The sequence below is a fragment of the Sorex araneus genome, chromosome 1, assembly GCF_027595985.1.
Source record: "Sorex araneus isolate mSorAra2 chromosome 1, mSorAra2.pri, whole genome shotgun sequence".
In the NCBI taxonomy this organism is placed as follows: Eukaryota; Metazoa; Chordata; class Mammalia; order Eulipotyphla; family Soricidae; genus Sorex; species Sorex araneus.
This window is the reverse complement of record NC_073302.1, coordinates 270,903,761-270,927,085: the sequence shown is the minus strand read 5'-3', so window position 1 is coordinate 270,927,085 and position 23,325 is coordinate 270,903,761. Positions and strand designations below refer to the sequence as shown.

The window sequence follows — 23,325 nt, the reverse complement described above, 5'->3', positions numbered from 1 at the left end:
GCTCATACTCGTAACAGATACATGCAAAGTATGGAGGAGTAAAATATCTTCCAATAACTTTAACACGGCTCTGCAAAAATTGGAAAATATGTAAATAGATTAAAATGTCCTATATTGGCTTTAATAATGAATTACATGGTATAGAACTGGGTATTTATACCATCCTTTCAATTTTTAATTCTGAAATATTCTCGACATATGAGAAAGCTGAAAAAGAAGTCTTTACAATGAATAATTAGCAGCTGCCTCTGGCATACATTTTGCGAAGACCAGAACTGTCAGCTCATGGTTGAACTGTTTGACAAGTGTTAGAAGCTCCAATAAGGTCGAGCAAATTTATGTGTGATTCCATGTGTTATAGACGTCAGCCCACTGGACAGGCGAGCTGACATCCTGTCATGATGATTCAAGTGCCTACCTTGCACTCGATCTCTAAGCAGATGGCAGAGTGCGGATACTTTCAATGCAATCTCAAAATAAAAGACTTTTAAGTAAACTTTCGAAACATCAGGTGTATTAGACATGCATTGTTTTTTCCTTTGAGACTTAGAGTTTCACACAGCTGATGACTTCTGACCACAAAAGTTAAAGTTGGGTCAGGGGAGAGATAGCTCAGATGCTGGAGAGACAGCTCATAGTGCATGCACATGGGATTCCCTGGTTCTCTTCCTGGTGCTACATGGTCCCTGGAGCCATAACCAAGCATTAAGCTAGATATTGTCCTTGGATGTCAGTAGGTAAGCCCCAGAACCCAGAACAAATAAATAAATGCCAAACTTAGGATGATTCAGATATTCAGCCAACACAAGAACTTGAATCTGACCCTAGGGCCTAGGGATTGTTTTTAGTTTTAGTTTTTTGGCTGCATGCAAAGCAAATGTATTTTACCTGTTGTACTATCTCTCCAGAACCCTGTTGAGTGGGGGGGTTTTTTGGAGGGGGGACATTTCACTTTGTTAGAGACTTCATACTGACAAGTCACCTAAAATGACTTGCCTCCAAATTATAAATGGCACAAGTACAACATTTAATCATGTTTTGGATTGGCCATTGAGCATCATCAAGTATGGAAAGTTTTTGGAGTAGAATGTTCTATATTTTAACAGAACAGATGCGAAACAGTAATTGAAAAGCCACGCATCACTTATGGCCCACTCCATAATGATGAAATGGAACTTCCCACGTAGTTTTATCCATTAAAAACTCTCTTTTTGACCTACTCTGGTTTGACATTAGGAGCCTTTCCAGCAGAAACATATTGTATTTTACATTGTTCGGCCTGAATGAAACTACCATAAAAGCAATCAAAGACAGCTAGAATGTGAATACAGAAGTCAACATTCTACACTGTTTTCCTTGAGGTATTGTTTTTATAGAGGTATTTCCTTAATGAAATTACTTCATGGCAAGGCTGCACTTATACCCAAAGCACCTATCACGTTCCTCCAGTTGCGCTTTCTCTCCTCCACTGCAGATCTCATCTGCTTACGTGGCTCCACAGATGATGTGCTCTGTGACAATGAGCCATTGGCTTGGAAATGTTTTTCAACACTTAATGCAATGCCCATGCGTGACCATTTCAATTCTTATCCTAATCAACTGATTTAAGGAAGTGGAGTAGAAAATTTGATGTATGAACTCTTCACAAAATTTAAAAATAAATAAATATCTGAAACTTATTATGTTCTTTATTTTATTTTATTTATTTATTTATTTATGCTTGTTGGGTCACACCCGGCGATGCTCAGGGGTTATTCCTGGCTCTGCACTCAGGAATTACTCCTGGCAGTGCTCAGGGGACCATATGGGATGCTGGGAATCGAACCTGGGTCGGCCACGTGCAAGGCAAATGCCCTACCCGCTGTGCTATCGCTCCAGCCCCCTTTTTTTAAAAATAGATTCTTTAAATTCATCGATCTGTACTATATTTAGCTGGGCTCCAACAAAACTATTTTAAAGACCCAGGCAGATGTAAGACAATGTAACCACTTTTATCTTTGTCTAAGATGTCTATCTTCCAATCATGGGAACCAACACACTTAACTTTAACTTTCCAGTATGTCAAGGGACTAATGCTACATGCTTTATTCCTATGAAGTTATTTACTCATCACAAAAACCCATGGAGCAACTACTACTAGATGGTTAAATATTGTAGCACTGTATCACTGTCATCCCATTGCTCATCAATTTGCTCAAGCGGGAACCAGTAACGTCTCCATTGTGAGACTTGTTGTTACTGTTTTTGGCATACAAATACGCCACGGGTAGCTTGCCAGGCTCTGCTGTGCGGGTGGGATACTCTTGCCGGGCTCTCCAAGAGGGACAGAGGAATCCAACCTGGGTTGGCTGAGTGCAAGGCAAACGTCCTACCCACTGTGCTATCGCTCCTTCCAGCACTGCCTAGTCCCATGGATAAATAAACTTCTAGGAAAGATAATTTTCTTGGGCCGGAGCAATGCAATATTACAGCAGATAGGACATTTCCCTTGCACATAGCCAATCGGGGTTTAATCCCTTGTATCCCATATGGCCTCCTGAGCACTGCCAGGAGTACTTCCTGAGCACAGAACCAGGAGTAACCCCTGATCATCACCGGGTGTGACTCAAAAAGCCAAGGGTGGAAAAAAGAAAGGAAGAAAAGATAATTTTCCCATTGAGATCTTATACCAGAGAAACTTCTTTGAAATATATGAAATACTTGGCAGCAGTATATACTAAGCCAGCAAATGAGCAATGGTCCTCTCTACTCAGCCTAGAGTGAAGCAAAGATCATCAGAGCTGTCCTGATCTGTAACAGAGAACTGAGAAGAAAAGAGGGGATGGAAAACTTGAAGAGTAGAGAGTGAGGACGAAGAGGAGAAAGCAGCAGCATCATCGCTACAGTAGTCATCTCAAACAGATGCAAAGTCCTTACCTTGGTCAAAGTTTGTCCTAAAAGATTCTCAAATGCTTTCAGATTAAGATAGGGACCATTATAGTAGGGGTTACTCTGTGCTTTTCTTCCCAGCCAGTACAATGTTATCAAAACCTTTGAAAGAAAATTTCATGAAAGAGCAAGATTAGTTTATTTAGTAACTATATGTAAGCTCAAATCCAGATGAGCACTGTAACATATCTGTGGTGGGAAAAGTAGCATGGCTCAAGTTAGAACATATCTATGGTGGAAAAAGTAGCATTGTTCAAATTATAGAAAGAAGGATCACTGAACATCTTCCTTCTTGAATTTCAGTCTCTGACTGAGCAAATTCTCAGGCAAAACTTACTTTCATACTCTACCTAGTACAAAGAAAAATGAGAAAAAAGTACAAAAGGAAAACAAAAATTAACCTTACTATACAAAAGGCTGAATCTTAAGAATTCTATGAAGAAAAAGTAACTATTTACAATGACAAATATTAACCCAATTTATTTTGGTGATATTTTGCTAATTTTTTAAAACTACTGAGTCATTACCCTGTATATCTAAAACCACTCTTCTGTCAATTATTTAGTTTAAATAAATGAACTTGTAAAGCAAAGAGTACTTTCCCACAACTTACAGAATGAGCATTTAAAATGATTCTCAATTTCCTTAATAAGGATATTTTGTTTTCAGTTTTCCTTAAAGTTGTCACATTTTTAGAAGTTCTTATAATTTATGCACAGTATTAGATACATGTGTGCGCATACACAGACATACAGCTATAATCCAGAGTTCTCAAACACTCAGTGTTTTTTAAAATCAGCTTTTTAACTTACTCCTAAAATATCCTGAAATAAATTCACTTAACCAGAGTGATACATTTCCCATATTTAACTTAGTCTAGATCATGAAGTTAGAGAATGTATATTTTGAACATATATGAATGTATTTATGGTTTCTGACAGTGATAGAGAAAAAGTAGAAAAAAATACTTAAAAAAAGAATACAGAATAAATCAGATATTGTTAGATCCCACTGCCTTATGACAGAACAAGAAAAAAGTCATTTAGAATTTCCATTAAATATAGCTTACATTTTTCACTCTCCTACTGGTCTCTTCTTGCCTGTAAAGAAAAAAGGGAAACTATTAATATTTATGAGCCTTAAATTATTATCTAGGAAAAAAAGACCTTATTTTTATTCTAAAATTATTTGAATATGAATACAAGCTAAAAGTTCTGAAATCTTAGATTGCATCTTTCATCTAAAAATTTGTACTCTTTATTTTAAAACACAATTAGTTTTCTATATTTAAGAACAAAAGCAGAATTTCCTTTTTCCTCTTACTTTATACAGTGATTTTTTAAGTGAATTTTTGTATTTTCATTTTAAACACTGGAAAGACAAAGTAGGGGAAGTGTGCTCATGGCAGAAAACTCATGAAAATGGTGTGGGAGGGCTGTTAAGGCAGGAAAAAAAAGCCATTCTGCCCTGGTTTTGCTTTTCATTATTCACAGGAGTTTTTCACTCAAGTTCTCAGAGAAAACGGCTTAGGGCTCAAGACACTGCTGATGCTGAAAAGGCAGTTTCAAAAATACCAATCATTCTCTGACTGATGAGATAACACTTTGTTGGGGCTAGAGAGATATCACAGCAGGTAGGGCAGTTTGCCTTGCCGGGTTCGATTCCCAGCATCCTATATGATCCAGGAGTGACCCTAAGCACAGAGGAGTAAGGTCTGAGCTCCTCCAGCTATGATACCCCAAACAAAAATGAATAATAAGTTTTATCTCTCATCCGTGAAACTATAAAAATATAGTATTCATGGAAAACACTGAAGGAGGCAGTTGTTACCACAGTGCTGAAGAAAAGAACTTGAGTTAAGAATAATAGGAATAAAGTAATTTCCATCACTAGTTAAACTTGAGTTGGATTGTTGCAAGTTCAAAGAAACAGATGACTTCTGAAGTGGCCTTCCAGACTAAGCCATGAGTAGTCTATTTATGTGTTTGTATGATGGACAAGCAAGGTGGATGAACACACAAATATTGAAATTAGCTTTCAAAGATTTAATAAGAGAAGTATGATCATTTCCTTCTATTTTAAAACCCACTTAAGGGGGCTGGAGCAATAGCACAGCGGGTAGGGCGTTTGCCTTGCACTCGGCTGACTTGGGTTTAATTCCCAGCATCCCATGTGGTCACCTGAGTACCGCCACGGGTAATTCCTGAGTGCAGAGCCAGGAGTAACCAGTGTTGCCAGATGTGATCCAAGATGAAAAAAAAAAAAAAAAAACCCCACAGTTGAAATTAACCTTAACACATGAGTCTACCCACAAATCAGCTTTTAGGAAATAAAATTCACAGCTCCCACACTACTGTGGAAATGTCAGTTTGTTTAACCTCTTTACCTAACTGCTAACCATTTGGTAGTATCTATTTTATTGCTGAATATGCACATTGTTTATGACCTACTCATTATACTCCTAGGTCTATACTTGCAGAGTAAGCTTACATAATAAGCATACATAGTAAGTTTACTAAAATATGTGAAAGTTAAAATGTGAAAATTCATTTCATATATGCAAATGTTTAGAGCAACTCCACTCATAACAGAAAAAAAAAAAAACAGGAAACTGCGTTTATTCCTTTACCAGTAGACTGGAAAAATTGTGGACTAACCACACAATGAACATTGATGATAAAAACAACCTGCAATTGCGTATGGTTCAATCTTACAAATAAAAGGAAGCGAGAAAATAAAGCCCAGAGTGCAGATTACAGTCTTCATAGCAACTATCAAAACAGGCCAAACAAAACTTTGATGTTAGAAGTTTGGATAATGGTTAACTTGTCGGGGAAGATAAAGTTACTGGGGGAAAAATGCGGGAAACTTCTACAGTGCTGCCAATGTACTATGTCTTGATCTGGAAACTGGCACTCTAAGCATGCCCCACCTCTACAGACTTTGCACTGTAAATGTTAAATATGTATCCTGGGGCCAGTAAGACAATACAGGAAGTTGCGTCTTTCTCTCACATGCAGCTGCATCTATGAGAGGGGCTCAGGAACACCACAGCATGTGACCCAAACCTCAATGCAGAAGAAGAAGAAAGAAGGAAGAAGGAAGAAGAAAAAAGAAAGAAAGAAGAAAGAAGAAAGAAGAAGAAGAAGAAGAAGAAGAAGAAGAAGAAGAAGAAGAAGAAGAAGAAGAAGAAGAAGAAGAAGGAAGAAGAAGAAGAAGAAGAAGAAGAAGAAGAAGAAGAAGAAGAAGAAGAAGAAGAAGAAGAAGAAGAAGAAGAAGAAGAAGAAGAAGAAGAAGAAGAAGAAGAAGAAGAAGAAGAAGAAGAAGAAGAAGAAAGGAAGAAAGAAAGGAAGAAAGAAGAAAGGAGGAGGAGGAGGAGGAGGAGGAGGAGGAGGAAGAGAAGAAGTATCCTTTCCTGTAGGTATATACTTTGAAAATATCAGCAAAATACATTTCAGAGTCAAATTCTCAAATCATAGATTGGGTCTTGAGTCAAGAGCAATCATCTGCTGGGGTCAGCCACAGAGAGGTGGTCAGAGGTAGAACATTCGCTTACATGCACAAGCCCCAAGGCTTTTTGGTAATTCCTTGCACCACCACCATAATAACTAAAAATAACAAAAGAAAGAAAATCTTCTTGTAAGAGTCACTATGTATTTTTGAAGTACTAAGTGAATTGTTAAATGGTGAAATGGACCAAGGATGTATATAGTTCAGTGATAAAGCACTTGCCTTTTATGTGTGAGGTCCTAGGTTCAATCCCTTGCACCACCAAAAAAAAAAAATGCTCACTGTCCTGTATTAATTCCTCCTCCAACATATACATTCCTATTTACTTTTAATTATGATAAAGAAATCATTATGAATGCAAGCAACGGCCTCTTCCCTAATAAGCACTAACAATACACAGTGACCTTGGCATTATAAGTTTTCCCTCACTTCACATTCCCTTCTAACTATGAGCCTTTCTAACACCCTCTTGAACACAATGATACATGGGCCAGCCAAATGAGAGTTGTATCAGTGAAGTATAATGTCAAAAATGTAAGCAGTCAATGATTTGCTGAAGTCATCAGAGTTGACTCTTACACTCAACTGTCCCACTATGTGGCTTGAGGAACAACTCCATGATCTTTCAAACAAATAAACAAACAAACAAGCAAAAAAATACTTGAGCACAAAGGGGAAGCCCAGCATACCAGATGCTCCAAGAGCCAGGTCTCAAATGACTTGAGACAGGGGCTGGCACACAAGAAATTATTATTAAAATTGCCGACACTCTCCAATATCAGCTATTTATTTCATTAACAAAAATATCAATGAATCAGCAAGAAAAAACACCTAAAATGCTCCAAAACTCAGGGCATTCATAGGATGCCAAAGAATAGTTAAACTGCACTCATTTACTTAAAACACTGTTTTAGGGTTTGGAGAGATGGCTCTAAGGGGTGGAGTGCACGCTTTGCATGAGGGAACTCCAGGTTCCACCTCTTGCACCACTGAGAGAGAGAGAGAGAGAGAGAGAGCGAGAGAGAGAGAGAGAGAGAGAGAGAGAGAGAGAGAGAGAATGTGTGTGTGTGTGTGTGTGTGTGTGTGTGTGTAATTTTGACTCAGATGGTATGGACATTGATAATTTGAGTTCTTTAGCCTATTATTTTTAAAACTGCAATCAGAGGGAATTCTCTGCAATCACCAAAGGCCAGCTCTGTTGTGCTGAGTACAAAGATTCCAAGCTAGATTCTGCACTGAAAATGTGTCTTCACAGAGCTCTAAAAGACAGAGACCAAAGACTCCAAACTTGCTGGCCACCCAAATTTACCATAAGAAGAGGGAGAGATAAAACAGTAACAGTTTGGGGAAAGCCACCAGTTATATTCCTTACCAGCCCAGTGTATGTAAAATACTGATTTAAATACTGCAGAGACATTCTAGGATTAGTGAGTAGAGTACAGCATAAGCATAATTTCCTCCTCTGTTAATGGAATACCTCCAGTAATTAACTTTGCTGACAAAGGCCAGAAGATACACACGCCTATCACAGACATCTGAACTCTCTGCCAGAGGTCAGGAAAAGATCCACAAACCCTTCCGGGACCACACCCATCAGAAAGCACCTTCTCCGGACAGCTACCTGACAGCGCACTCGAACAAGACGGGGAGATGCTGGCATCAAGAAAGCCAGTGCCGTCTCTAGCCCAGGAACCTGGGCAAATCACACGCAAGGTTAGGTGCTCTGGCAGATTCAAGAGGGACCTGGTGTAGCCGCAGGTTCCACACCGGCTCCTTCTCTGGCTGGGCTCAGAGGTGAGACCTCTGGGGTGTGAATTGGGGCTGAATCTTTTGACTAACGGTGAGAAGCTGCTCCCCTTCCCTGATGCCTGGAAATCAGGGTGAAGAGCCTGGGTCTCGTGGCCGGGAAGTGGGGAGTGTGCAAGTGGCTTAAAGCAAATATAACAAGCCAAGGAGATCTGGCCCAGAGGATCCTCTTAATTACTCAGCCTAAGTGCACTGGGAAAGGAAGGTGAAAGGCTGACAAGCCAGTCACCCCATGCATCAGGCTCCTGCCCCCCAGAAGAGACAATTCAGTGAAACACAATCTGAGGCGTTCTTTCCTGTGAGGCTGCGCCTGCCCTGTGCTTGGACCATGGATAAGAACATTATTTCTACATGGTCAAACAAAGGCCAAGGGAAACGGGTTTGGCATCAATGTCACTGCTGAAACCCTCACCCGGGCACCAAGGCCGCCTCTCTCGCCCTGCCCGCATCGATTGTGTCTTTCCAGTTCAACACCCTGGACTTTGACAAAAGTTCAAAGTCTGAGAGGAAAAGAAAGGCCAGAAGGGTCAAACACTTTTTTCCTCTCCACCTACTCCCCTCATCCTCTCTTTCCTTCCTTTCCTCATGCCCCTCTTCCTTCCTTGAGTTCTCTCTCTTTCTCCCCTGCCCGCACGCGCACACAGACACACACACACACACAGACACACACACACACACACACACACACTCACACACACGCACAGTTTGAGAACAAAATGTTAAGGACGACATTTTAGTTTCACTATAGTTTGATGCATTCGGTTGTGTTCCAGAGCTGCTCCAAAAATATTCTAAGTAGTCTGTTTGCCCAAGTAGATAATATCTGGGTGTTGAGACAGCACCCTCTCCCCACCTCATTACAGGAACTCTGGGTGCCCTCGTAGGGTAAAGATATGCCTGACTTGTGGCTGCAGAGCTCCCCACAATTCAGGCCAAGAGCTGGGGAGCACTCAAATGTCCAAATACAAGTTCCCCAAGTCACTCAGAGCCAATCCACCAGACCCAAGACGGAGAGGTGGAGGAAATTTTCCCCCAAATGAGAGTCAAGTTTGACAAAGCTTAGCACAGGATCCCAGTCATTTTCCCGGATCTTGGAGCCCCTTTTCCTCAAGGTACCAACCTTCATTTGCCACACTAGAAGGCACCATCTCCAACTCCATCCAATATCACGATCCCCAAAAAAAGGCGAGTTCTCCGGACTGCAAAAATCTTCCCTCTCCCCAAACCCCAGCCTCTCATTCTGAGTCAGCCACCTTTGGTGAAGATCAAATAGTTTTCAGACAGAAATAGAAATCCGAGTGCAGGAAAGGCCTTTCAGATTGAGTGGCAGGATTTCTTCCCTGGGTATCCCCAGGAAAGATCTCTCTGGTCCACACGAAAAAAGATGAGAACTGTGCACCCGCACCCCCATCCCTAATAGCCCCGCTGGCGAATGAGAAACATGGAATTCAGTGAGGGACCGTGTGTCACTTCCTACCCACCCCACTCCCTGCAGCATACACTAATCTTCCACCCACCCCTCATCCCACACTCCCTGTCCTTCCCCCACACCCCCGTTCCTGGCTCAGAATGCTCCTCCACCTTTGTCCCTCAGAATAAGTACTGCGTGATTAGGTTCCCAGGCATCCATTTCCTCGGGGTACTTCCCAGAGCTGGGTGTGGGAGCTTCCCTGGAGGGCCCCACCCTTCTCCAGCTAGTGCCAGCCCAGCCCTACCAGCTGACTTGGATGTGGCCTCTTGGGAAATGGGGTGAAGGTGAGAGGAGCTGAGCTCGCTAGAAACTTGGTTCTTCTCCAAGCCACTCAGGAATCTCTGCCCCTCAGTCGTTGCCTATGAAGTCAAGCCACCTGTTCACAGCGTTAAAAAATGAGAAAATTAAGAGATGAGAGCTTACTCATCTCATGAGTAGGAAAAGCCACGTTGATGGTATCTGCACTGGGTTATATCAGATACACATGGGGGGAGGGGTGTGTGTGTGTGTGTGTGTGTGTGTGTGTGTGTGTGTGTGTGTGTGTATGTAAAGGAAAGCAGAGAAGTGGCCACATTTTATGCAGGAGGGGTGTGTGTGTGTGTGTGTGTGTGTGTGTATGTGTGTGTAAAGGAAAGCAGAGAAGTGGCCACATTTTATGCAGGAATCAAAACAGGCTGCTTCCAAATAGAACAATTCTGAGAAACCCCCAAGGATATAAAGTCCAATTTTAAGCACAGTAGGAAAATCATTTTATCACAACCACCTATAAAGAAGGGGTTCGTTCCAAATGCAGGAACCAAAGTAATGGGGCCGGAAAGATAGTACAGAGGTAGAGAGTTTGCCTTGCATGAAGCCAACCCGGCTTCAATCCGTGGCATCCAATATAGTTCCCAGAGCACCACCAGGAGTAACCCGTCGGCATCTCCGGGTGTGATGCGCCCCTCCAAAAAAAAATCAAAAGAAAAAAGTATAAATCAAGTAGTAAACCCCTTTTTAAAACAGGAGTTTTCTTTTTCTATAATTACTTCTAGTCCAGCCAGTATTATTTAAAGTTTTAAAGATAGTCACCTTTTCTAATGACTGTATCAAATAAAAAGAGCCCAGAGATGTTGAATTTAAAAACATAAAAAAAATAATTTTTAAAAAAGAGTTCTTAGAATTCTGCAAGGAGTCTTTTCTGCACTCCCCAAAATGTAAGCTGCACTGAAAGGTAAGACTCTGCAATTTTCCTCTCCTCTCCTCCCACCTTCATCCCTAAAAATGAAACTGCATTTCCTTTGACAACCTTTCAGGAATGTTAGACACAGGTGACTCAACGCTGTTAATCTGCCACTGCTCCAAAACCCGGCCCCACCTGCTCATCATGGAGCTTGTAAAAATAACACACTGAACCCGGAGATAATTAGTGAGCACAAATAATCTTGATGTTTTCTGTACTTTGTGAGAAACTTAGAAATTCATCAGGCTTTGCCCTTACAACACAATGCTTCAAAGCATGAAAAAGGAGTAAGTACCCTCTTGTGAAAAATAATCTGTTATTAAATTTGCCACCCCTCCCACACACTACTTAGAATAGAGAGGTTTCACTTTAAAGAGAGAGGGAGAAAAACATGCATTTCAAAGACACCAGGAACATATAGCTCCACTTCAATCATGAAACTGGGCTGTGTGGTCAGGGGCTCTGCACAGGTGTCACGTATGTCCACCTCGCACCCAAACACATGTTGCCATTCTTTTCTACTGGACATAATATGTTTGTCACTACATAAATACTGATTCCACAGCCAAGACTCACGCAAATATCTCTTCTAAGATGGCAACCCAGAAATAGACTGTTCCTAAGGAAACGTTAATCTATGTACACAATTCAATCCAGTTATCAAATTAAATTCTATAAAATGGGGCAGGGACAGGCAGGAGGGGTGCCAGCTGCAAACGTACCAAGACCTCATGCCTCTGCCAGTACAGTGCCAGGTACCAGTAGTAAGGAAAATTGGGATGGAGGCTTCTGGAAGATTGAGTTTAAGACATCAAGACAAAACAGAAGTTCTGATTATGCAGTTAGTCACATACAAGGAAGCTAGCCTAGAAAATAAGCATATACAGATGTAGGGATTGAGCACTTAGATTTCCAGCACCTGGGATATAAGAAACAGAGGAGAAACCATCAAAGTTTAGCCAGAGGAAGATTAGCTGTGTGATTGGGATTAGCAAACCAGAGAGAACGAAAATGACAGGAATAAACAGGATCAAAACCTGTTGTTTGGGAGCCAGTAGATAAAGGTTCCAGTGCATATCATTCAGTCCTGCATGTAGCTGACCCTGGTTCAAACCCCAGTGCTCATGCTTCCTGAAAACTACCAAGAGTGGTCACCCCTGAGCCCCACTAGATGGGACTCCAGCCCTGTCCAAGTTATTCAGAGGGGGGAATATAAGGGATGGGAAAATTAGGGGGTATTTTAGTAACTCTTATATTTTATGAACAATACATTACAAATTATTTCTCCCCAAAGGGGGGAGGGGAAAGGATGAACTAGTAATGCTAACAAAATTGGTTTTGTCAAACTCACTTATGTTCCTAAAGACACGTTTTTAAGTGAATACTGAAATAGACATTTCAGGCATCCTTCTAGACTTGAACCCATGCTCAACAAAGTTGACATAAAATGCAACTATAGCCATAAATCTTCTAGTCCTTGGCATCATAATAGTAAATAATCTGGTGCCAGGTGACATTTTTACTCAAGGTCTGGGTTTCTTAAACTCTACTATGAGAAACAGGCAAATTTTCAATAAGGCTTAAGGTGAAAAATACCACCTGTGATATCAGGAAGGTAGTTCAATGGGCTGTAGTCAATGCTGTGCTCAATTCCTGACTCATCTGGTTTCCTATGCATGATAGAGAGTGAGCCGCAAGCATCAGGCTGGGAAAATCCCCTGAGGACAGCACGCATTGCTCAAAAACAATATGAAAAAATATTGCATACAATAGTTTCTTCTTGAATATACATAATCACAAATCAAAGTTCTGAGAAATTTTCTATTTGACAAATTTGAATTTACATTTTCTTGCATGGTTTTTAAAATCCTAAAGTACTAATGAGACATTTTCTGATTGTGTTCTGCTTAAGTCCCAGTATAATCTTAAAAAGATAATTAACCTTCATTAGGCACTTCTAAATTGATCATTATGAAAACATTATTATCTCCTTTAATCCACACACAATCTAATGATTTAGAGGCTAGGAAACTGGAACCCTAAAAAGTTAATCATCTTTTCCAAGGCTACAGAACAATGTACTTATGTGTTATATTAATAATAAAATGTTCCTATATTAATTAATTATATCAACAATAAAATATGTGTCATACAATGTATTCCGTTAATAAAATTATATAAATAATAAAACTATTAATATAGCTATATATTTATGTCAATGTGATCCACAGACTAGAAATCCACAAATTAAGATTGTTTTTGCACAACCAAAAGACTAATATATTTTTAGGCCATTTACCTCATAATCTTGAAAGATTGTCTCTATAATATCCTGAATAGAAATCTCTCATTATTCTCTCAAAGTGTTACCTAAAAAGCCTATCCAAGGCAACAACAATTTCTTGCCTAAATCTGTCTACCAAAGACAAGAACACGAACACATGAACATCTCATTAATTGGTGGGGAGAGGGAGGGAGAGTGGCAAAAATTAGGTACTATCTTACATAGACAAGTAGGTATGTAATTCTACAAATGGAAAACTGCTGAAACAACTTTTAAAAGACTTCAAAGTAGATGAAACAGCATCTTCATGATAATTCTCATGGTGAAAGAACAACTACAAAGTCTGGACTATCTGAACTTTACCAGTGCTAAGCCTTTATGAGTATAGCTTTTAATAAGACAAGTAGGCATCAATTATCAATGAGATTATAAAGTAAGCATATACAAGATTAAGTGGGAAGGCCTTTTGTTTAGGTTCTAAAGATACATTTCCTTTTATACATTATTTTGTTTTAATGAACATATTATCTACCTTTTTTGTTCTAAAAAAACAGATATATTGGGGCTGGATATATCTGTGCAAATGCACAGCAGGAAGGGCATTTGCCTTACACGCAGTAAACCAGGTTTGATTCCCACCATCCCACATGGTCCCCTGAGCACCGCCAGAAGTAATTCCCGAGTGCATGAGCCAGGAGTAACCCCTGTGCACCACTGGGTGTGACCCAAAAAAGCGAAAAAAAAAAAGAAAGAAAGAACAGATATATTTAAAGTATTAAATATATAAAGTATATAGTTATTTCTTTCTAATGAACATAAATGTTCTTTGCAAAGGATAAAATTATATAACCTGCAATTTGTAAGTTATTATTTCATTACACCAACTACACAGTTATAATTATGTATATTAAATGTTTTATGTGCGCATGAAATAAATTCTAAGAAATAAACATACAACTAATTTGCTCTCCACATATTCTGAAGTCAACATTTTTTTGACATAAATTACTTCTTCCTTACCCAAAAGAGGTGTTTCAAAATTGAACTTGAACCATCTTTTAAAAAATCATTATTGGGGGTGGGGGGATGGAGCGATAACACAGTGGGTAGGGCATTTGCCTTGCATGAGGCCGACCCGGGTTCAATTCCCAGCATCCCATATGGTCCCCCAAGCACCGCCAGGAGTAATTCCTGAGTGCATGAGCCAGAAGTAACCCCTGTGCACCGCCGGGTGTGACCCAAAAACCAAAAAAAAAAAAAAACATTATTATCGGGGGCCGAGAGATAGTATAGCAGGTAAGGCCTTGCATGTAGGCAACACAGTTTTGATTTCTGTAACCCATATGGTCCCCTGAGCACCACCAGGAATAAGTCCTGAATGCAAAGCCAGGAGAAACTCCCGAGTATTGCCAAGTGTGGCCCAAAACAAAACCCCAAAAAACTATTAGCCACAAAAATATCTATTCTAAAATTTTATCAATATTTCAGTACGACATTTTACTTGTTCTATAACAATGTTCCTTTTTGTTACTCCTTAAATAGTTACTCCTTTCTAATAGTAGCTCCTACATAGAAAAAAAACTAAACTTTCTAACTAAACAACTAAATACAATATTGTATTTATGCCAAAGGCTCATAGAGGCGATATAAATTTAGAACAATATTTCTCAACCTTTACAATAGTACATTTTGAGCCTCAGAACTCTTGTCATGGACACAGACATAATTCTGTGTAAGTTTAAGGTATGCAACATGTTGACTTGATGCATTTAAATATAGCAATAAGATTCCCACCATCAATTTAACATCTGTCAAAACTTGTGAGAAGATCTAGTCTTAGTAGTAGTGAAAAGTATTATATTGTGGGCTGCAATTGCTATACTGTTTATATTATATCTCCAGAACTTATTCATCATTTCTATTTGCAAGCTCCCATCAGTTAACACAGCAACTTTTCAATTCTCTCAGCCCACAATTCCTGGTAACCACTTTTCTACCCATGTGTTGTGGGTTTGTTTTTTTTAATTTGTGTTTACATTCCTCAGTAAGCAGTAGCAATAGAGTATTTTTCCAACTTACTTCCTCAACACCATCTCCCTCCATTTAGCACAATCCCTCAAGGTCTATTCATATTATAATCAGTGGCAGAATTTCTTTCTTTCTCATAGCTAAATATTGTATTACATAAAATTCTATATATTTTATAGATATTCTTTTGTTTCCATGTCTTGGTTATAATAATCATGGAGTACAGGTCTTGGATATCCCATTTTTCTCTCTCTCTTTCCCACCTTCCCCCCTGCCTATCCCCCTCCCTCCCTCTCTCCCTCCCTCTGTGTGTGTGTGTGTGTCCAAAGTGGCACTGCTAGATCATGTGGTAGTTCTAATTTTAATTTGTTGTTGTTTTTCATGCCTGGCAGTGCTCAGGGGCTTCTTCAGGCTCAGGGCTTGAGGAGCCAAGCGCGCCAAACAGGCATGTAAAGCGTGTTCCCCAGACCTCTGAGCTAATTCTCTGAGCCTTTTCATTTGTGAGAAAACTTCATTTTCCACAGGTTCCCTCCCGTCAGCCTCCCACTCCCCACCCCCTGCCTGCCTCTTTGGCAGATGCTTCTTCTCTCTCTTCTCTCTCTCCTCACTCTCTCTCCTCCTCTCCCCCCACTTTGGGCATTGTATTTTGTCATATAGATACTGAAAGGTTATCAAGAATATCCCTTACCTACTTTTAACCCTCAGATCTTGTCCAGCAGGATCATTCAGAGGGAGCATTGTTGAGCAGCATCCCTGGCCTTCTCCACAGGCTCTCAATACCTCCGATTCTGATTGTAATAAGAAATGTCCCCAGACAAATCCCAAATGTTTTCGAGAGGGTTGAGAACCATTGCTTCAATGAATCTAAGAATTTTACAGAATTCTCACATTCAAAGAAAGCATGTCCTACACTCTATGGACCCAAAACTTGTTGAAAGAATCATTTAACGATGCCAACAAAGACCATGGCATTAAATGAGTAAGACAAAGAAAACAGTCAAGCAATAGTTACACACCCCGAAAAAGTAATAAGAAACATACTATCATCAGATGGAATGGCAGTACCTAGCCCAGCTAGGTCTGAATCATAATCAGTGAACAAATACTAAATGCCAAAAGAATTACGACTTAGTGCGGCAAGGAGCACAGCATTCACATGATCTCGGGAAGCATGCATTCAAGCTTACATATCTCCCCTCAAAGTCAAATGAAATAGATACATCTGATCTTCATTTTCTCTACTGCAGCCCTATTGAAATACTTTCCCAAAAAGTCTGACCAACATAAGTGCTCCCTCAATTAAATCCTAATTAAGCCATTATTAATATATATACATCTTAAGATCTATTTTTATGTTCTCCAGAATGATCACCAGGCTATAAACCATATGAAATGCATATGAATCATTTCTACTACACTGTCACCAGTTTTCTTAGTTTAAGCAAATCATTCCAGTTCTAATTTTTTACTTCTTGTTCACAATATTAACTTACTGAATACTGAGGTAGGCTGAATAATAAACTTCCCCACCAAAAGATGCTTACGTCTTCGTTCCAAGAATTGCTAAGTGTTACCTTGTATGGCAGAAGGGAACTTATAGATGAGATTAACTTAGCCATAAAGGAGAAGATATTTGACAGCCTCTAGATGGATCCTGAATAAAATCACATTCTTAAGAGAGAAAAGATGAATCCTGACTAATGTGAGCAGAGGGTGAGACCTCAGAGGCCAGAGGGATTCTCTCGGATGCCTCTAGAAGGAAAACAGACCTGACCGCATCTTGAGTTTAGTCCCTTGAGATATGTGTTAGATCAGTATTTCTCAGCTGGAAGGGTAGGGGACATCAGAGGAGGGAAAAAGGTCAAAAGAGATCCCAGTCAGAAAAGGGTTGAGAAACACTGTTTTAGACACATTACCCACATTACCCTCAGAACCAGAATCTTATATAAGACAATAAATATGTTGCTTTCAGTCATTAAATTTTAGTCATTAAGTCATTTATGACCATGTGGCAATAAGAAACTAATAATAAATGTCCTACACATCAGCATTCTTCTGTGCAGAAGATCTCAACTTGATCTGTATAGCTCTGCATTTTATAGATATGAGAGTAATGCCAGTGAGACCAAGTTTTTTACTAGTATTTACCTCTATGAAACGATTATAATTGAAATCCAAATCTCGCTCACCTGAAAAGCTTACTTCTAGCAATATTAGTGTCATTGGGTATGCGCGGGGGGGGCAGGGGGGAGTAAAAAAACACCTACTCTATTCTCAATATCCATTTTCTCTTTAGCCATGGACAGCCACTGCCACAATACCACCTGCATTTAAGATAGGCACTAACAACTCCACTTACACCTTAATTTTGCCATGAAATTTTATATAGAATTAATTCCAATGAGTTACAAATATCCAGTTGGCTTTCTAAAGATCCACAATGACACTGTCCTTCGCATAGCTGAATTTCCAAGCTATGAATACAAGTGACGATAGGAGGGGAAAAGAGATGGCAGACATTTTTCTTCTTCGTGTATGTTTTCAAGCCTCCAAGATTATTAAAACCCAAAGTATTCTTATCTCATGAGTAGAGATAAATGAAATTTGAGATATTGATTGTGTCAATTTTTCATTTTATTTGAAATACTTTTTTCAAACTTCCCATGGATCTTTAAATTTTTATCATTCTGGCTCAGAATTTAAGATTCAGGGTTGGAGAGACAGTACGGTGGCTAAGTGGCTTGCTTGCATGCAGTCGACCAAGGTGTGATCTCTAGCACCACATATGGTCCCGTGAGCTTTGCCAGGAGTGATCCCTGTGCCCGGAACCAGGAGTAAGCCCCAACCACAGCTGGGTGTGGTGCAACAGCCCATTCCCCAATGAGAATTTAAGATTCAGTAAATTCTTCATTAGTCCCAAGCCTGCTCATGCTTCCACACGCTCTGGTGAAGGGGCCCGGGGTTGAAAGCCAGGGAGGGAGACTTAAGCGAAACACCTTCCTCTCCCTCACTCATCTCCACCTACCAAATCCTATCAATTCAAGCTCTTGAATGTTTGTTTTTAGATTTATGATCTGACCACAATTAGTTCACTTCTTTTTTTTTTTTTAAACCTTATCTAGGCCTGGAACAATAGCACATCGGTAGAGCGTTTGCCTTGCACACAGCTGACCCGGGTTGATTCCTCTGCCCCTCTCAGAGAGCCAGGCAAGCTACCGAGAGTATCTCGCCCACATGGCAGAGCCTGGCAAGTTACCCGTGTCGTATCCGACACCAAACACAGTAACAACAAATCTCACAATGGAGACGTTACTGGTGCCTGCTCGAACAAATCAATGAGCCACAGGGTGACAGTGACAGTGACTTTATCTGGCATAAACCCAATTCTCCTACTGTAAAAGTTCCAGAAAGCTCTGAACAGCGCTAACCTTTCCCACCTCCACAGAAGAGATAAGGCTCTTCCTAGAAAATTCTTGACTCTTGTTCCTCTTCTTTTCATCCTTTCAGATGAATCTCAAATGTCACCTGCCTCTGAAGCCGCCTTACCCACTCCTAGGGGCTTCTTATCGGAGCCCACAGCTAACCAGCGCAGACTGATTTCCCACTGAACTCTGACGCACTTGGATCCTTTTCCAAACTCTCGCTGAACATGCAATCTGCCGGTTCAGCACCTGAAACAGACACTAGGACTGGGGAGTAGCTCCCAAGTACAACGAGGCATGGCCCTCAAACAAAAACAGTTCCCTCTCAAAAAGACACAAAGGTATCAAGGGGAAATGTATCAAGGGGGAAACACAGGATAATATTCAGTCTCTTCTTACTTGCATCCCCAGTGTCCTACAACCATTCTACACCTGTGATTCAGCATCTGTCCTATACATAGGTCTCCAGATGCAGTTACAACAATGGTGGTAGGTAAACTTTCAACCTTTCTACACCTGCAAACCAGTAGCTGAAAACCAAAGCTCTATACTACCTGGGTACGCAGACTCAGGGGGACATACAACCATGTCATTTATTCTCTCCCATCAAAATTACAAGACTCAAGTTTAATCTCAGACTCTAAATTACACCCTTTCTATCCTTTAGCACTTTCCTGTGGAATCCCATCTTGTATTCTGTCTCCAGACAAGCAAGTTTAATGCACAGGACCTGTTTGTTCACTGGAGAGTCAATAGATGCCATTCAGACACATGCCAGGAATCTGTCAGACACTTGACTCTTCACTGTCAGCGTTTCCAAGATGATGCTGTGTCTGAAAACAACCAGGACCGCAGGGACTCAAAAGCTCCTGCTAATTTTACCCAACTACCCATTTCTGATGTGAATATACTTTGGGTGTGTGTCTCCCCACGGCACAAAGAACTTTGAGAACTAATCTCCTTTTCCTTTCACAATGGGAGGTTTACAGAACATCTGAATAAATTTATCTTGGATAAGACTTCATATGCCTCTCCTCTTGGAAGAAGTTCCCATTCATTTTCCCCTCTAAAACTAAAGTTCTCAGGGTCAGCAGCTGCCAAGGCACTGTGAATTCTTGTCAGAAGTTTTGAGGCTCTACCCCATTCTTCCTAAGAGGGCTGTACAGGAATTAGGGGGTCTAGTTCTAAGATGATTCAAATGTATATCACTGACTGAGCACCTAGAAAGATAGAGTTAAAACTATAGCTTAACTGAAACTACAGCTTCAACTCGTTTAGCTACTTATCTGAAAAAGGAAGTTAACCTGAAACATAATTCCTCTAGGCTTACCCAACTAGAAGGTAAAACAATAAAAAGCACAAAGAAATTCAAAGCTATGTGAAAAGACTGGAACTAGTGCCAATGCTTTTCTAGTGTTGACTGAAACACCTCAACATGCTCCGAGGGGCTTGGGCATGCTTGAAAGAACATCATTAAAATTGGGCTTGGTTTGCTTCTATCATAACCAGTAGAAGTGACTCGAGGGACATCTCAAACTAAGTACTTAAAGACCAGGAAGTCTGAGTCCATTACATAACACTTGACAAGCACCAACTCCCCACGGGACCCAAAAGAGAAACATAAAACAAAAAAGAGAGAGAGCGCGCGCGCGCACACACACACACACACACACACACACACACACACACACACACACATCTCAACTCCACAGAACAAATTGTTTCAGGAAGCACAGAAGTGGTTTCTTCTGCAAGATTTCCGAAAAGTCAGCCACACCAACTTTACAGGAATGGTATTTAAAAGGGTAAAATAAGTTACCTGGGTGGCATTCACCTTATAATGCCCTGTATTACCATGGACGTCAATCTCCAAATAAATATAATTGGTAAGAAACCAGCCTACATATCTGGTTTATACTGTCTATTGTCTAATTTGTTTTCCCCAGTTAAAAAAATGTGAATTAAATAATAATAGACTAACTGATCTATAAGTGGTAAAAGGTTACATAAATCTGAATCTAAGGCTATGTTATTATAAAATCTATACAGGGAATTACAGTACCAAAGACATTTCCATACAAATATAGTCATGTGTAATCAGAGCTATAAAGCACTAGAATTAAAATAAGGAACCAGACACCTTGTGAAAGATAGGTACAATAGATAAGGGGTGAGGGTGGGGGAGGGAGTTCAGATGTAAGTTGTACAGAACACTAAACTTCCTTGTCTTTAAGTCCTTTAGTAAACTTTCTTATTCTAAAATGTGAAATAACGTGAACACATTCTAGTCCACTGGTTCGAGTTGGTAACAGCCTTTGGAGTTTAGCTCTTTATTCAGATAACTAAATCCAAAATAGAATAATTAATTAAATGCAATTAAAGTACCAATACCCTAAAGAGCTGTTCATTCAAATACAAAACCATGCTCTCCTGCAGTAAAATGTATTATTAGTTCGAGCATATTTCTGCTGTGGGCATGCTCTTGAAGAGCCAGAGTGGACAGTGCACATACAATTCAGAAGGTGACGCTGGTCACCTGCACTGAGCAACCCTACCAAGTCACCATACCCCTTCAGTACCACTTTCTCTCTTGCAAACTAACCATATTACATGATTCTCTCTTTAGTCCCTCCTGATACTGGTATTCTAATGGTCACCCTTTTTTTCTATTGGATCATCATGAGAGATGGTTACAAAGCTTTCATAATTTTTTGCAAAGAAAATATGTGTTGTACATTATAATTTTGAATAGAGGTATTAGGGTTATAGTTGACAGTTCTTTTAATTTTATTTTCACATTTATGAAATACATTTGTGATGTTTGTATTTCTCTGCAGCTTTATTTTCCACAACTTCAGTTTACTAAACTCTTTACTAAACTAAGCTATTGGCTTTGTCTTGTGAAATATTTCATTTTTTATTGAATCATCGTGAGATATAGTTACAAAGCTTTCATGTTTGAGTTTTAGTCATACAATAATCAAACACCCATCCCTCCACCAGTGCACATTTTCTACCACCAATGTCCCCAGTATCTCCCCCCACCCAATCCCATCTTTCCCCCTACCTCTACGGCAGACAATTTCCCCCATACTCTCTCTCTCGTTTGGGGCATTATGGTTTGCAATACAGATATTGAGAGGCTATCACATTTGGTCCTTTATCTACTTTCAGCACACATCTCCCATCCTGAGCAATCCTTCCAACCATCATTGACTTAGTGATCCCTTCTCTGTTCCAGCTGCCTTCTCCCCCAGCTCATGAGGCAGGCTACCAACCATGGAGCAATCATCCTGACTCTGTCTGTACTGTCAGTCTCATATGATCTTATTTTATATTCCACAAATGTGTGCAGTCATTCTGTTTCAGTCAAACAATGGATCAAAACACCCATCCCTCCATACTGGTCACAAAGAGCCAGAGTGGACAGCCCACACACAATCCAGAAGATGAATCTGGACAACTGGCAGTATAAGGAATTCCTGAACAGTGCTTGTGCTCAATTTAACAATCCCATTGTAAATTTGAGATGAATATGCAAGGCAACATAGAGCATGGCTAGTCTCCTGAGAGTCTTTCTGATAAGTCAAACACTGAACCCTCATATCAACTCCCTGCCATGACTAAGCATTCTGAACACATATAAATAGATGTCCCTGAGTATTAGCTGGATTATGATTGTGAGACAATGTGCTCCAGAACTGAAGGTTTAAAGTTTTTCAAATACAATATTTGTCTTCTTGTAAATGTCAATTTTTCAGTCTTATAACATCAAAATACTTTGAAATCACATTTTAGATAACTTTTAGCAAAGTATTAGTAACTTACCAAAATTATTTCATAAAAGTCATACTGATCTGATACAAGTTTAAAAAGCATTCAAATGGTGGAAGCCCATATTTTTTTTTAAGTCACCAGATAACATAATAAGGAAAACTGACCAGGCTTTGATCCCCTGTACCACATATGGGGAAGGAAGGAAGGAAGGAAGGAAGGAAGGAAGGAAGGAAGGAAGGAAGGAAGGAAGGAAGGAAGGAAGGAAGGAAGGAAGGAAGGAAGGAAGGAAGGAAGGAAGGAAGGAAGGAAGGAAGGAAGGAAAGAAGGAAGGAAGGAGGGAGGGAGGAAGGGAGGGAGAATTAAATACTAGACTGTTAATTTATTGGGATGTGAGGGAACAACACAATGGCACAAAAAAAGAATTGAGAGCAACACAAAGTTGAGGAGGATGAATTTTAAGAAGTTTAAAAGTGTACCTAAGACTAATACTTCCTGGTTCAAAAATTATCACTCTCTGAATAAAATAATTTCAGAAAGCCTTGGGAGACCTTTACACAAAATGATTAATTACTTCTTGGTGAGATAATAATCCCCCTACTGCTCTAAGTCACATTAATACAACAACTGTGACTAAAATTAAGAGGGAAATTATCTACTTACAAACAAATCTTTAAAGAAAAAGTAAAAATAGTCATTCCTAATAACAGACTAAATTAAACAAAAACTAGGGAGCTATTCAGTAAGTTCCGATTTGAGATTCAGAAACAAACACTTTTGCTGTCACTTTTATTGTTGAAGAGGAATATTATCTCTTCATATAAAATAAAGAAAATTGTCTATACTTATCATAGTAAAAGCTACGAATTATGGCAAGATACAC

At 39.8% G+C, this 23,325-nt stretch overlaps 1 protein-coding gene across 8 annotated transcripts in view; it reads right to left on the bottom strand.

The window, feature by feature from the left end:
- LMO7 (LIM domain 7) overlaps window positions 1–23,325 on the bottom strand; it is a 155,436-nt gene that overhangs the window by 65,539 nt on the left and 66,572 nt on the right. For all 8 annotated transcript variants that reach the window (XM_055134053.1, XM_055134057.1, XM_055134051.1 and 5 more), the window contains exons 4-5: window positions 3,998–4,028; window positions 2,917–3,030 (exon numbers count right to left, since the gene is read on the bottom strand). The gene's annotated coding sequence lies outside the window, so the exon portion shown is untranslated. The remainder of the gene's footprint in view (window positions 1–2,916; window positions 3,031–3,997; window positions 4,029–23,325) is intronic.